Source organism: Balaenoptera acutorostrata, chromosome 6, assembly GCF_949987535.1.
Source record: "Balaenoptera acutorostrata chromosome 6, mBalAcu1.1, whole genome shotgun sequence".
Taxonomy (NCBI): Eukaryota; Metazoa; Chordata; class Mammalia; order Artiodactyla; family Balaenopteridae; genus Balaenoptera; species Balaenoptera acutorostrata.
The window spans coordinates 24,369,485-24,383,923 of NC_080069.1; the positions used below are offsets into that span (position 1 = coordinate 24,369,485).

The 14,439-nt window shown below is 40.5% G+C and overlaps 1 protein-coding gene across 1 annotated transcript in view; it reads right to left on the reverse strand.

The window, feature by feature from the left end:
• Positions 1 to 4,552: 4,552 nt before the first annotated feature.
• The window catches only part of LOC103014414 (serine/threonine-protein kinase MRCK alpha-like), a 217,196-nt gene continuing 207,309 nt past the window's right edge, over positions 4,553 to 14,439 (reverse strand). The window contains exon 13 of the mRNA XM_057547872.1: positions 4,553 to 5,115. The gene's annotated coding sequence lies outside the window, so the exon portion shown is untranslated. The remainder of the gene's footprint in view (positions 5,116 to 14,439) is intronic.

Below are 14,439 nucleotides of genomic sequence, written 5' to 3' on the forward strand. Positions count from 1 at the left end.
AAAAAAAAAAAAAACAGATTAAGGTGAGAAAAAGTTTATGTCATATACAAATGAGGGAGCCTCACAGAAATGAAATGAAAAAATGAGTGAAAGATTGTGGAAACAGGACAAAGGAAAGGGGGTTTATGTTTCTAGGGGCAGTAAATTGAGGGAAGATAAATATATGGGAGAAACTAACGGAAGATAAGGGTTGTTTTAGTAAGGTTTGTTGGTGGGGATCCATCTCGGTATTGACTCTGTGATAAGAATGTTCTCTGCTTAGTATGGAGAGAGCACTTTATCACTGGAAATTGATGACCTGCTTTTAGGTGAGAAGGAGGAGGCCAGAGCCCTTTCTGCACCTGCTGTTTCTCAAGTGTTTGCAGCTCAAAATAATCAATATGCCAAAGTGGCATTTTTGCGGTGGCATATTCTGATTTTTCAGTGAGGGGTGTCTCCATCACTCCCCTCCCCACCTGCCCCATCCCACCAGCCTTCTCCCAGGACAGGGTCATTCACTTTCATTAAGCAGGTAAACAGCCTGGAGATTTTTAACCAGAATGGATATTCTATGCAAACAAATGCTCTGGGGACTTGGATGAGCTCTGCTCAATGACCAGAAGTTGTGAGGCCCTGGGATTTGGGCCCCTGGGGGGACCTTCCCAGTGTCAAGGCCTCCGCTGCCCCCCCCCCTTTCCCTGAACCATCACGGGCACTGTTTACAGCCACTTAGTTCATTCCATCTCAACTGGAATTCAGGCTGGGCAGCTATATTCCAAATGCTTTCTTCAATGCTTTCGAGGTTTATTGCTATAGAAAGAGTTTTCTGAATTAAACCCATCTAGGTTAAAATCCATTCAAGGTTTTAGCAGAGCTTGGTGAACAAATGCTAATTCGCCTATACGGTTACACTTAGGTAAGGAAACTCGGGCTTGTTGAATTTAATCCAATACTTGGCCCACAGCACTCCAAGGTCTGGAGGGAGTTTGTTTAAGCAATCCTATTTCTCAAAGCCGAAACATTGTATTGGGGAAATTTGAACAGATCACATTTTCCTGGTGGTACTATTTTCAAAAGGAGAACGATGAATCCAATTGTGTGTATTTTACAAGCTAACATAATAATCTCCCTAACACCGTTCTGATGTATAAACAAACAAGTGTGGGTGCCCAAGGGGGAAACAACTGTGTATTTCAATATGAGGAGCAAAACGGAAAAGACATCCTGTCTCTTCAACAAAGGGAGATTTCTAGTTCATTTTGAGCAGGGTTTAAGGGTTACACTATAAAATCTTTTAAATAACATTTTATTATGATAGAAATAAATATATGTTCATTGTATAAAAACTTTAAATTGTTCAGGAAAGCATCAAGGGCAAAAATCACCCTTGATCCTTCCCCACAAAGGTAACAAACCAATTATTATTAATACTTGCAACGAGTAACTTGATTAGTGATAGAGTTAGTTTAGGGGGTAGGGGAGTAACATTTAAAGAAGAAATGCTTGAAGATGGTCCACATAACACTTAAAATCAAAATAATAATAATAATAGTTATATATATATATATATTAAATATATATTAATTCCGTGGAGTAGCTATTCACCCCATTGTATAAATGAGAAATGTTTTTCTGAATGAATTTCTGCTGGCATCTTTATGAATTGTCCTATTTATAATGATACTGTTCCTGAGTGATTGGAGCAATAACCATAATTAATGATTAGCATTTAATGAGCCCTACACTTTGTCAAGCACTTATTTGATTTTTTGATTTTTTTGTCAAGCACTTATTTTGATTTTGCCTCAAAAACCAGGCAAAACCTCTCACGAATAACAAACTTTTTATGACTAAAAATTTAATCGTTAGGTCAAGATTAATTAGCAGGATATTATACTAAGATATTAGAAAAAATCCAGTGCCTTTGGCATGGAGCACCCGTTGAAATGGTAACTAGCGTAAAACAAAGGCTACCTCTGACTTTAGAACTGTTTTGCATCAGTTACACACACCAGGAGGGAGGCACCGGATTTTGGACCCAAGGGATGACGAATGCAGCAGCCGCGTACAGAATGGAGTCTAACCCTTTGAATAAATAAATATCTGCAAGTTCATACTGGTGCAAATAAAAACTTGAATAAGTAAATAAATGGGGAAGTAGCAACAGCTCTTTCTTACAGGTGAATTCCAGTTAACAATGGTATAAGGAACGAGGGAAATAGAAAATCAACATTAGGTGGATACAGACATAATAATCGTTGTAGGCAAGATCCGCCGATGGGTGTGAAAATTAGTGAGGAAACGTTTGAGAAGAAATAGGATAGTTGCATTGTCTCAAAATATCCCCCCCCCTCCAATAATGACACTGCATAGTGGGGACCCCAACAGACAACCTTCCCCAGGGGACTGAGGGTGACCTCACCAAGGATCGGACAGACCCACATGAGGAACCCGGAGAGGGCACCTTGCACTAAGAAAGGTGCAACACCGCTTGGGTGGTTTTCCTGCTGAAAATGTGTAACCTCAACCTAATCATGAAAAAGCATCAGACCCAAATCAAGAGGCATTCTATAGAAATAGCTGACCAGTGCTCTTCAAGACTATGTTAAGGCCATGAAGGACAAAGATGACTGAGGAACTGTCCCAGAACCGTGGAGACTAAGGAGCCATGATAACTAGATGCAAGGTGGGATCCTGGAACAAAGAAGGGACGTGGTGGGAAAACTGGTGAGACTTGAATAAGGTCTGTAATTTGTGTAGTAGCATCCTTTCAATGCTAATTTCCTGGATTTGATCACCATGGTTTGGAAGATGTTACAGGAACCTGGGTGATGGTATGCAGGAACTCTCAGCCCTATTATACAACTTTTCTGCAAGACTAAAATAAGGTCAAAATAAAAAAATATAAAGAAAAGAAGCAATGGCAACAGAGAGAATGGTTTCCTCCCACTTGAGCACCAAATCACGAGTCCCACGGGTGGCCGCTCTCCGTGGCTGGCATGGATTTGTGATCAGTGATCTGGCTGAATCTCTCATGGGCAACTGGAACATTCCCAGGAGAATCAAGGGCAAGATTTATTTAGTCTCATGAAAAATGGAAAGGTGCCAGTTATTAGTAATAAGAGAACTGGCTCTTGATCACCAAGACTGGCGTATGACTTGAACAGAAAGTCGAATTAAGGAATCTTCAAAAATATGCCAACAAATTGACTAAAATGTGTTCATAATTTAAAATGGAAGGCACGCATGATGTTCTCAAGCTTGTGTTGAGATTGCTGGGGGGCAGCAAATAATACCCCTCTTTTCTTCTCCTGAATTCTGAACTAATTGACAAATAAGACAGTCAGTGACCAGGATACCAGTTTTACAAGTGTTAAAGTGGATTGGAGAAAAGAGTTTTTCCTTTACTTTCTAAGGGCTTTTTTCTTAATATCCTCCCCCAGCCCCATCCAGTCACAGGCAGATCTGAGCCACCACAGCCCCTGAGAAGGCAGAAGAGCCCAATGACCAGATCTGGAGAGCCTGTTACCTCCAAAAGTCATGGATGATCCAGAAACCCTCGGCTTCCCCCAAACACCCATCAGAGAAATTCCCCTCTTCCCTTGTGCTGACTGGAGTGAAGGAGAAGAGATTCCTTGCTCCTGGGCTAAGCTCAGAACGCTGGGGGGAGAAAAAGGGAGGATGATTTCCCTGCAGCTTATATCTAAAAGTCTAGCAAAACTACATGAATTAAGGTTGCCACGGGCTGGGGGAGAGGGATGAATGCAGAGTTAGTGTTTGATGGGGACAGAGTTGCAGTTTTGCAAGATAAAAAGAGTTCTGTGGAGGGATGGTAGTAGCATAACAACGTGAATGTACTTAATGCCACAGAACCATATACTTAAAAAATGGTTAAGATAGTAAATTTTATGTTATGTGTACTTTACCACAATTTTTAAAATTTTAAATTGAAAATGAAAAAAAAGGTATATGAATTAATAACATGGCCACAAATCAATTATGACTTTACTGTACCAGTACTATTCAAAAGCAAAATGAAATGCCATCACTATGTGTGGATTTATGCCTGCTCTGGAGAGAAGCAGAAAATGGTCTCAGAAACTTTCTTTTAATTATTCTTTCTCCAAGGACCACAGCATAGGGATGACCAGAAAAATAGTTCTCTAAGCCTTTGTACTTGCTTCAGGAGTGAGTGAGTGAGAGGATGCCGTGAGTTTCCCAGTGATGAACAGGGAAGAAGCTAACATGGGGTCCTAGCAAAGATAAAGTCAGTGGAGACAGTGATTGTGGGGAAGTCATTCAGGATAGCGTTTTGTTCTACATCAAAGGCACAGATGATGGACCCTGATCAAGGTCGCATGGGGAGGTAGAGGGGGCACTGCGTCCCCTTCCCAAGACCCCATCTTGACTCCTCTGGATACAAAGTGGCTCTGAGACGGCTCCAGATGGAGACTGAACCCATGACCTCTCCACATAAAGACATCATGACACCCACTACGCCATCTGGGGCTCATAAAACCACATTCTCTATCTTTTCTTGGCTCTCAGGCTAGTCAAAAGCTGAAGGGCAATATTTGGGACGGCTCTGGTTTATTCGTGGGCTTTAATTCAGAACACATTTCCACAAAGAGAGGCAGAACAAAGCACAATAGCACTAAAGTTCAATTTACATTCTCAGTCAGTGAAACAAAATGGAAATAAAAAACAGTTGTGCAAGAGTCATTTATAACTAAACTATGGCTCCAAAAGAGCCTTTCCTATAATGTCATGGAATAAAAGACATTTTTAAACCACCAGCAAGAGAAGCTTAAGTGACCAAAAAAGGAGAGGTGAAGGCTTTCTATTAAAAAAAAAAAATGAAATGAAATTAGAGCACCCATGGCAGCGTGCAATCTCTCTCTCCTAATTTGGCAGATACAAAGTCATTTCAGTATCTCCTGATTTAAAGTGTTTTCCTCCTGGTGTTGTTGGTTTTGGTGCTGCTAGGCATTGGGAAGTCAGTGCTGTCACAGGAAATTCTGCAGGTTTCACTTCACAGTTTGGCGAGACTCCTCCAAGACCACAGCGCTTGTCTGCCATCACATCTCCATGATTTCCAGGTACAAATTTGCCATAGTGAGTTATGTCTGGCTTGTTCTGCAAAAAAAATTTACCAAGTGCTAGCAGATGGCTACAATTGCAACCACCATTGGCAGCTCCGCAGTTAAGAACCAGCACACAAAGCACGATTGTTCTTACAGGATGGGAACCGTTCTAAGATTGCAGTGCTAAATAAAGGGACTCCCTGAGTTAAATTTCAAACTTGATCTCCCACAGCTAGTCAGCAGCAGAACCAGAAGGAGACTCTTGACTCCACGTCTTGCACATCTTCTGCAAAGCTAAGAAATGAAAGTTCTTAGAAGAACACACACAAGCCCTCACAAGACTGGTCCATAAAGCCGCTCACAGCTCCTCGGGGTGCCAAGCTATCCTCACCACCAGGCCTTCATTTGTGCCGTATTTTCTCTGAAACGTTTCTGAGTCCCCGTGCTAGTTTGTCACTGTCTGTTTAGTGTTTCTTTTACAGGACCTTTCCCACATTATATTGTAACTATCTATTTATAGGCCTGTTTCCACAGTTGTACTGTAAACTTCCGAAGGATATGGGACATCCTTCAGTCATCCTTGTCTCCAGGGATTTCAGCCCAGTGCTTGGTACGTAGTCAGGGCCTTGTGAAATGTTTATGGAATGGATTAATGCTCCATCCATACTAAATGCAGTAATTTTTCCAAGCTAGGTTTTTTTCCATTTTTGTTTTCCTTTAATTTCTGTATGGATACCTACTAAAGAAATCTACTTAGAAGATACATTTCGATAGGGTAGGAAAGAGTTGGAGGGCAAACTTGTTTGTTAGCTCCTCCAGAACCCAATTCATAAAGTCAACTCCTTTGCTTGCCCCTAAGAGAGTTTAGAATGGCTTAATACTTGGATAAACAACAAGGTCCTACTATATAACATAGGGAACTATATGCAATATCCTGTGATAAACCATAACAGAAAAGAATATGAAAAAGAATGTATATATCTATAAAACGGAGTCACTTTGCTGTACAGCAGTAGTTAACACAACACTGTAATTCAACTATACTTCAATAAAAAATTTAAAAAGAATGGCTTAATACTTGTTTCCCAGACTCCCTTGCAGCTCAGTGTGCCATGGGAGCAGTTATGGCCAAAGATATGTCAGTGAAGGTCCCATGGGAGGTGTCCCCTTCTTCTTGCACTGAAGGTCACCGCAGCCACCTCCAAACAGGGGGCAGCAAATGTGAATCTGAAATCCATCACACCAAGGATGGAGGAGCAGGGAGACAGAAAGATCCGGGATCTCGGGGTACATCACAGAGCAGCTGAACCTACATCGGCAACTGTTATCTCCAGACTTCCTGTTCTATAAGAAAAAGAAGCCCTTCTTTTTTTGAAGCCATATTTAGCCCAAAGGTGGCCTAATGTCTTTGAACATTTTCAATTCAACAAAAAATAGTGGAGCAATTGCTCCGAGCAGAGCACTGTGCTAGTTTGAGGGGAAAGACATAGTTTGACTAAGACAAAGCATCAAGGAAGAGGCTTTTTGGAATTTATAGCAAAGCCTATTTGAGAGTACTGTCATGTTCCCAAGTCTTATAATATTTTGTTTTTTCTGCTATGACTCCCCAGTATAAGGCTATGTATGTATTTTTTCTGAACAATTATAAAATAGGTTGTAGCTTTCATGACACTTTACCCCTGAATACTTCATAAGGAATCATTTCCAGATATAATCTAATGCTCAGTCCATATTCAAATTTCCCCAGTTGTCCACCCCAAACATGTCCTATAGTTCAGCCGTCCCCAACCTTTTAGGCCCCAGGGATGGGTTCCGTGGAAGACAATTTTTCCATGGACAGTGGGTGGGGTTCAGGCGGTAACGCGAGTGATGGGGAGAAGCAGATGAAGCTTCTCTCGCTTGCCAACCGCTCACCTCCTGCTGTGCAGCCTGGTTCCTAACTGGTTCCTGCTGTGGACCACTACCCGTCTGCGGCCCAGGGGTTGGGGACCTCTGCTCTAGTTGGTTTTTAGAACCACGATCCAAGCATTGCATTCTGTTTTTATCTAAACTAGCCCTCCCAACCCCTTATATCTGCATGATATTGGCTTGTTGGAGAGACCAGGCCAGTTGTCATGAAAAGTGGCTCACTTTAAGGATTTTTTCAGATTGTTTCCTGTTGGTGTTATTTTATTTTATTTTTTTACTTTTTTTTTTTGGCTGCATTGGGTCTTCACTGCTGCGCGCAGGCTTTCTCTAGTTGTGCGTAACTTCTATTTTGTTACAGACCAATGAGGCACATCCCTTGGCTTATACCTGATTGCGGCCACAGTAATTGAATTATGTTCACTTCACATCTCTCCTTGGTGCCCTTACTGGGTTCCACTTCCCATTTTGTACACTTTGTCTTTGGTATGTTCCCTTTGAACATACCATCTACTTGATCTATTGATGATGTGTTCGTTTTTTGTCTGCTTCCCAGCCCGAGGGCAGAGATCCTCCTTCCCTTTGTTGATGTATCCCCCAGGCTCCTGGAAGGGCATCTGAAGCATAGTGGGTGTTCAGGACATGCCTGCTGAGTGAAGATGTCAGCTTCCTCCACTGGACTCTGCCCCTTCTCCCCTCTCTGCATTCTCATGCGGGAGGGTAAAGCACAGTGCTTATTCTCAAATACATACAAAGGCCTAAAGTTACAGAATAAAAATGTACATCGTAGTCCCAGAATTTTCGAATCAGACAGTATGCTCGATATCAATATTTGGGTCCTAATAAAATCTCATATGTAATTCACTAAGGATTAGATTCTTTTCTAACATTTTATGAGTTACTCCAAAGGGGAAAGAAATATCTCTTCAAACTTTCATTTAACACAGAGTGTCTTCTTAGGGGTTGTGGATTTCTGGGCGCTGGGGAGGGCCTTTGGTTACTTGCAGACATTCGGGGTAGGTGGCCTCAGTGGGGCAGATGCGGGGCAGCGGTGGGGGGGGGGGGCTTGGCTGCTCAGAGCGGTCCCAACCAGCTCGTCAAACATGTTGCAGAAAAAGGCACGTTCAGTAAATGTGGGAGCTGACAGTCGGTCGTTCTCTCCCTCAATTCCACCCGGTAGTGCACAACAGACACTGTAAGGGGTGCAGAGGAACCTTTCCAGTGAGGTCAGAGGAAGCAGAATCTAAGACTGGGTGGGGGGCCTGGGTCCACCCCTTCCACCTTCCCACCTCCACCTGGTGGGCTTAAAGACCTGAGCACGCTGGTGGAAGCAGCTGGAATGAGAATTTGTATCGCCAGCTGTCAAAGGGAACAAGTTTGTCTGGAGACTTGGCTAAATTGGTATTGTAGGAACCCAGGTTCATGTTTGGTAAGAAGAAAAAAAATTAAATGAGGCCGTTAAACATGTGAAATGATCCTCTGAGATTTTTGAGTGACATTAATACTGGAAGTGAGGTGGAGGGGTGGAGGGGGAGGAATAATATTTGGAAGGCTATAAATCTCGGGTTAGTTGTTCAGATAGTCCTGTGCTCAGAGGCAGAGAGGGATCTGTGGGTTGATTGAACCGTTATTTTTACAAGCTGGCCTTTGCTTTAATAGGAATTTATACTGGATGAGTTTGGTATTTAAAGAAAGAATGGACTCAGAGAAAATAGGCTCATGTACAAATCCGGAGCACATCATGTTACACAGTTTGGCTGAGGAATTTTGGTTGCCTGAGAAATCAGCTGTTTAAAAGCAAGGGATCTTGTGTAAAAATCCTAATTATGTTAGTAGCTATAAGGAACACTTACTGAGTGGAGAAACTGACTTAAATGTGCTAATTTTTCCAGGATTTTTTACTTTTCAAAAATTAGGAACTGAGGGCAAGAGATGCACCATTAATTTATTTGAGATAGTTTCATAATTAAGCAAGTACACTTAAGGAACATATTAAACTACTACTTTGGGAATAATTTTAGAATAACAGCAAAGTTGCAAAAATAGTACAGACTGTTCCTTGTACCCAGTTTCCCCTAATGTTTCCATTTTATCTCCTCACTTAAGAGTGTAAGTTATACTCCTTAAATTTTTTATGGTTTCCTTAGAGTTTACAATATGCATTTTTAAAATAATCTAATCCCACCTTGAAATAACACTACACCACTTGATGGGTGCAGGAACTTTATAACATAGTATTCCCAATTCTTTTCTCCCATCCTTGTGACGTGGCTGTCATTAATTTCACTTATCCATGTGCCATAATTCCTTAACACATTGTTACTATTGTCCCTTAAAACAGTTATATGTTATCCTTTAGGCCACCAGGGCTGATAAAAGTTATTTTTTAGATTGATTAAGAAGCAGAAAACTCAAGGATTTCATTTTACCAGCATTCATTTCTCCTTGGAAGTTCCTCCTTTATGTAGATATAATTTTCTGATCTTTGTCAGTTGCTCTGTTTTTAATGTTTGTGGTAACATAGGTGCCAAAGGCTTCAAATTCCTCTAATGTCCTTGTTTTTGTCTCTCCTTTTTTTTTTTTTTTTTTTTTAATACTTATTTATTTGGCTGAGCCGGGTTTTAGTTGCGGCATTCAGGATCTGGTTCCCTGACCAGGGATCAAACCTGGGCCGCCTGAATTGGGAGCACAGAGTCTTAACCACTGGACCACCAGGGAAGTCCCTTGTCTCTCATCTTGATTTGGGGTTTCCCTAAGTACTGTTGCTCAGCTTGAGTCTGTGTCTTGCAGTTCTCTTGGCTGTGATCTACTCTTAACTATCCTGGAGGCCTGCGGGTGTGATGGTGAACTGTGCGGGAGGGAAAACATTCTATAATCTTGCAGTAAATCCCAGTCTCTAGTGGGACTCTGTTTGAGGGTGTGGCCTTCACAACTGTTTCTGACTCTCCGCAAGGATATGGCTCTTTCCCCTGCCCCTACGCCTTCCCTTGGCTGCAGCATTTCCTTGAAGCCCTATCCCCTGCTGACATGTTCCCCCAACACACCGCATCACATGAGAAAGGAAGGATGTAGAAGGCTGAATTGGGGGAGAATTTATTTCCTCTAGCTGGGATAAGATTTCAGAATTGCACTCTGGCCAAGTCCTTTCTCTGGAGAGTAAGATTCTGCTACATAGAAAGCTCCATTGCCACCCCTTCGTCCCCACCCCCTCCAGAGCCACCAGGGTACCTCTCTCCATCCTCACCATGAGAGCCTGCAGGGGTTCCTGAAGGTAATGCCCTCCAAGAGTCTGGCTCCCAGGATTTTCTCCCTCTCAACTAGTCATCCTTGGCTTCCAGCAGTTTGTCAAAATTACCTTTTAAGTCATCCTGCTAGTCTATGGCTCCTGCTGCAGGTAAGCAGATCTTGGCTCCTATATCTCTCTGGATGTGCCTGTCTCTCCAAATTTTGGGGTGACAATTAGCCTTGCAACTTTAGTTCTTTGATGAGTCTATGAAAACTTGCTGATTTCCAGTTTTTCCAGATTTTCCTTATCGTAAGGATAGGAGTGATGACTTCTGGAAACTGCTTCTCTTAATGTTAACATCTTATATAACCATAGTACAGTTGTTTATACTAAGAAATTAACATTGGTACTACACTATTAAGTAAACTGCAGACTTCATTCTACTTTCACCAAGTCTTTCCATTAATGTCCTTTGTCTGTTCCGGATCCAAATAAGAACATGTTGCATTTAGTTATCTATCTGCCTAGTCATCCTCAATCTGTGAGAGCTTCTCAGTCTTTTCTTGATTTTCATGACTTTTTCAAGTTTGAATATCTCTCATTTTGCTTTTTTCTGATATTTTCTCATGATTAGACTTGGGTTATGGGTTTGGGGGAAGCATAGTACAGAGGTGAATGCTTTTCTTATGCATCATATCAGAGGGTACATGATTTCAAGATGACTTATAATTGAGGATGTTATCAGGACCACTAGACTTAGGTGGTACCTGCCAGGTTTATTCACTGTAAAGTTATTCTTTTTCTCTCTCAAATCTCTGTTAGCTAGAAACCCAACACTAAACCCAATACATGGTCAAAATAAAACTCCACTTCTTGGAGGCAGGAATATCTAAATATCTTTATATATTATTTGTAATTTTTCTGTAATTTATTTTTCTGGTCAATGATTTATTTATATAAGTATGGACTCATGGACCTTTATTTTATTCTTTGGTTTATAATCCGGTATTTGGTTGTTTGTTTTGTTGCTCAATTTGTTAAAATTGTCTAGTTTAATCTCTGGGCTTATAATTCATTCAGTCTGTGTCTGTTTTAAGTAAATGAATGTCAAGTTGCTGTTTCTCCCTGCAGGTGCCTGTCACTCTCTAGAGTTCCTGTTGGTTGCTTGTCCTGCAACCTCAGTTTTAGGAAGGGTTTGAAAAAAGTCATTAATTTCCAACAACACTCTTTCCAGCTCTCTACATCTCTGAAGTCAATTGTAAAATGTTGATATCTGCCTTTCCTGCCTATCAGGAACACCTTTCCATTTATTCAGAAAAATGTTTCAGAAAAATACCTGGTAAAACATGATCTAAGAACTCACATGAAAATAATGGATGTATAATTACAATATAATTTTTGACTCATTGGTTCTATGTGCTTTGAAGTCTTTTCATCCAGGCTGGTGACATTAAAGAAAATAAAAATGGACAGATTATTTCTTAGTTTCATTTCCATTCTCTCTCTTTGCATCACTTCCACTTGTCCCTCACTTGATGGAACCTATTACACACATGAGGACCACGACTCTTGGCTTGTTTTACACCCACCTTATCAATCATGCTGTTTTGCCTTACAGCAATATGCTCACTCCCTGCTTTGTCCACAGTGGAGAACATAGTAAATTATCTAAAACAGAAAGCTCACATTACTCCCATAAAGCACAGAAAACAAGCAGGGGGAATGTTCATGTGACACCCCCATCAAGCAGCCCTCGCAGAGAGGTATAACAGTAAATATCAATGGCGATAAAAAGGGAAGGCTTTTCAAATGGCCACACCTCCCAGGATCTTAGAAAGAGATGCAACGTGCATCTAGGACTCGAAGAGGTTTAAAGGTCAAAACAGGTCAGAGAGAGTAGACCTAAAACCATCTTATAGATTTGAGCAATTACCTGAGGAAAAAACCCATTTCCTAATATACCTGACAGATGCTGAGGAAGTAGTAGGGAAATGTACCATCTTGTAAGATAAAGCACAATAAAAACGTATTCTGACAGGAGACCGATGACATTTAAATTGTAAAAAGCTGTTTTCATCTTTCTCTCCAGACAACATTAATTAGAAAGAGATCCATACCTATGGCGGGTATTACCCAAATGAACTGGATAATCCGCAGACCACTTGATTTAATAAAAAAAAAACAAAAAAAACACAAACTTTTGATTGTTGAGGGCTCAAATTATTTGTCAAAAAACAGAAAACTTAAGTTTCTCAATTGAATATTATCACAACATTAAAGGATGACTCCAGAAATACTAAAATTGGAAAGGGAAGCAAAAAGTGTACTGCATATTAATGGCCTTCCTATTGTATCTTCAGCTTCTGCTGAAATAAGTAATGATTCAATAGGAGAGAAAGGGAATCTTTCTGAAATTCACCTTAATAACTGAGCAGCAGGCACTTCCTATACTTATGGCTTCTTTTATTACAGAGATAAAAATCATCACATAGGTCAGGGAAATAATCCAATATAATACTGCTTAATTTTTTAGGGGAGGGGTCTTTATTTAACACGAGGGTTCCTCTCTACTATACACACTATCCTAGTTGGATTAGGTTTTCTGGAAGAGTTTTCTTATTGATTTACATTCTAAACACATGCCCTAAAGGTTTCATAAGAAATATACATGTAAGCCTAGAAAAGTACTGAGCAGGATTAGGTTTTAGAGTTTGTGAAATACAAGAAACAACATTAGGATTGTCAAGAATATGATGCAATAGAAAAATAAGTCATTTAACATACTGGGTTACACCAAATTCTTTTTCTGCATCTACTAAGGTGATCATTGGACTTTCCTCCTTTATCCTATAAATATGATGTGTAATAATGATTGATTTTTTTGAATGTGAAAACAACCTTGTCTTCATGAAATAAACTCTCTTTAATGGTTTTTGTGTCCATTCCCATTTCCCCAAGATTTTTCACTTCTTAATTTCTGGCAGTGCTAGATTTCTCTCATCCTCTTTCATTCCTTCCACCTTGCTGGAATTTACATGCGTCGCAATCCAGACATTAGCATTGTGTGTCGTAGCAGAGAATGCTGAGACCAAAGAAACAGGCAAACTGGAAGACTACGGTGGAGGTCGTGGCATAGCTGTTAATAAGACCAGGAACCTTTCATTTCAGGAAGAACCACAATCTCCCTCATAAACATAGATGCATAATTCATAAACAGATCATAAGCAAAATATAGCACAGTGAAGATAAGATCTGTGATACTAAAGTCAACACATACATTGTCTTCAGATCCAATGACAATTCATATCATCTGCGGTGCATAAATGAGCAAAGGTAGTGGGCTATTTCCCCAAACTGGTACTTTACTATAAGGATGAAGGCTAAAAAATTCTATTTGGTGGCATAATAATAAATACATGATGGTTCTTATTAGTTTTCTTTTATTTCCTCCTTAGTCCCATGCTGCTATGTTAGGCATATTTTAGTGCCCAATATCTACTTATTGGCTTATTGGAAGGCCATCTTCATTATACAAGGACAATCAGGTCACAGTTGGCTTGAGCTGTGTGGTATAAAAATACAGGACTAAGAGTCAAGGGACTGTGTGATAGGCCTATTTCTGCCACAAACTAGACATATGATCTTGGGCAAGTCACCCGGCTCAAACCCTACCTAGGCCTTGCATGCAAGAGGGACGCCTGGGCCCACAGAATCTCAGGGTTTCTCCATGTTGCTTGAATCTGCCCAAAACTGTCCCTGCTCTCCAGAAATTTGCTATCTAGGAGAAAAGTCAGACATATCCATAGATGATTCCGCTATCAAGCAAATGCTAAGTGGTTTGACAGAAGTAGGATGATACATGTGGAGACATGTACTTTGCAGGATTCTCTAAAATTCTCTTAAAGGAAGTTTTTAAAGAACTACACTTTGAATCATGCTTACGATGTTACAGTACTGTTGTAAAAGTGTAGAAAGAAGGAAAACCTTGATCAAAACAGCAAAGTAGGGTTGAAATGCATATCATCAGAAGTTTCAGTGAAAAGTGATACACTGGGAATTTCATAGTAAGAACACCTTGACAAACTGCACAGTTATGGTCTGACATTGCTAAGAGCAATTCTATTTTCAGACATGCTTGTGATGCTCTTTTTTTGTGTTAGATCCCACAGATATACATTATTTATGTCACACATAAACTATTAAACTATTAAATGGTCAGTATTTTAAATGGAACCATACCTGACG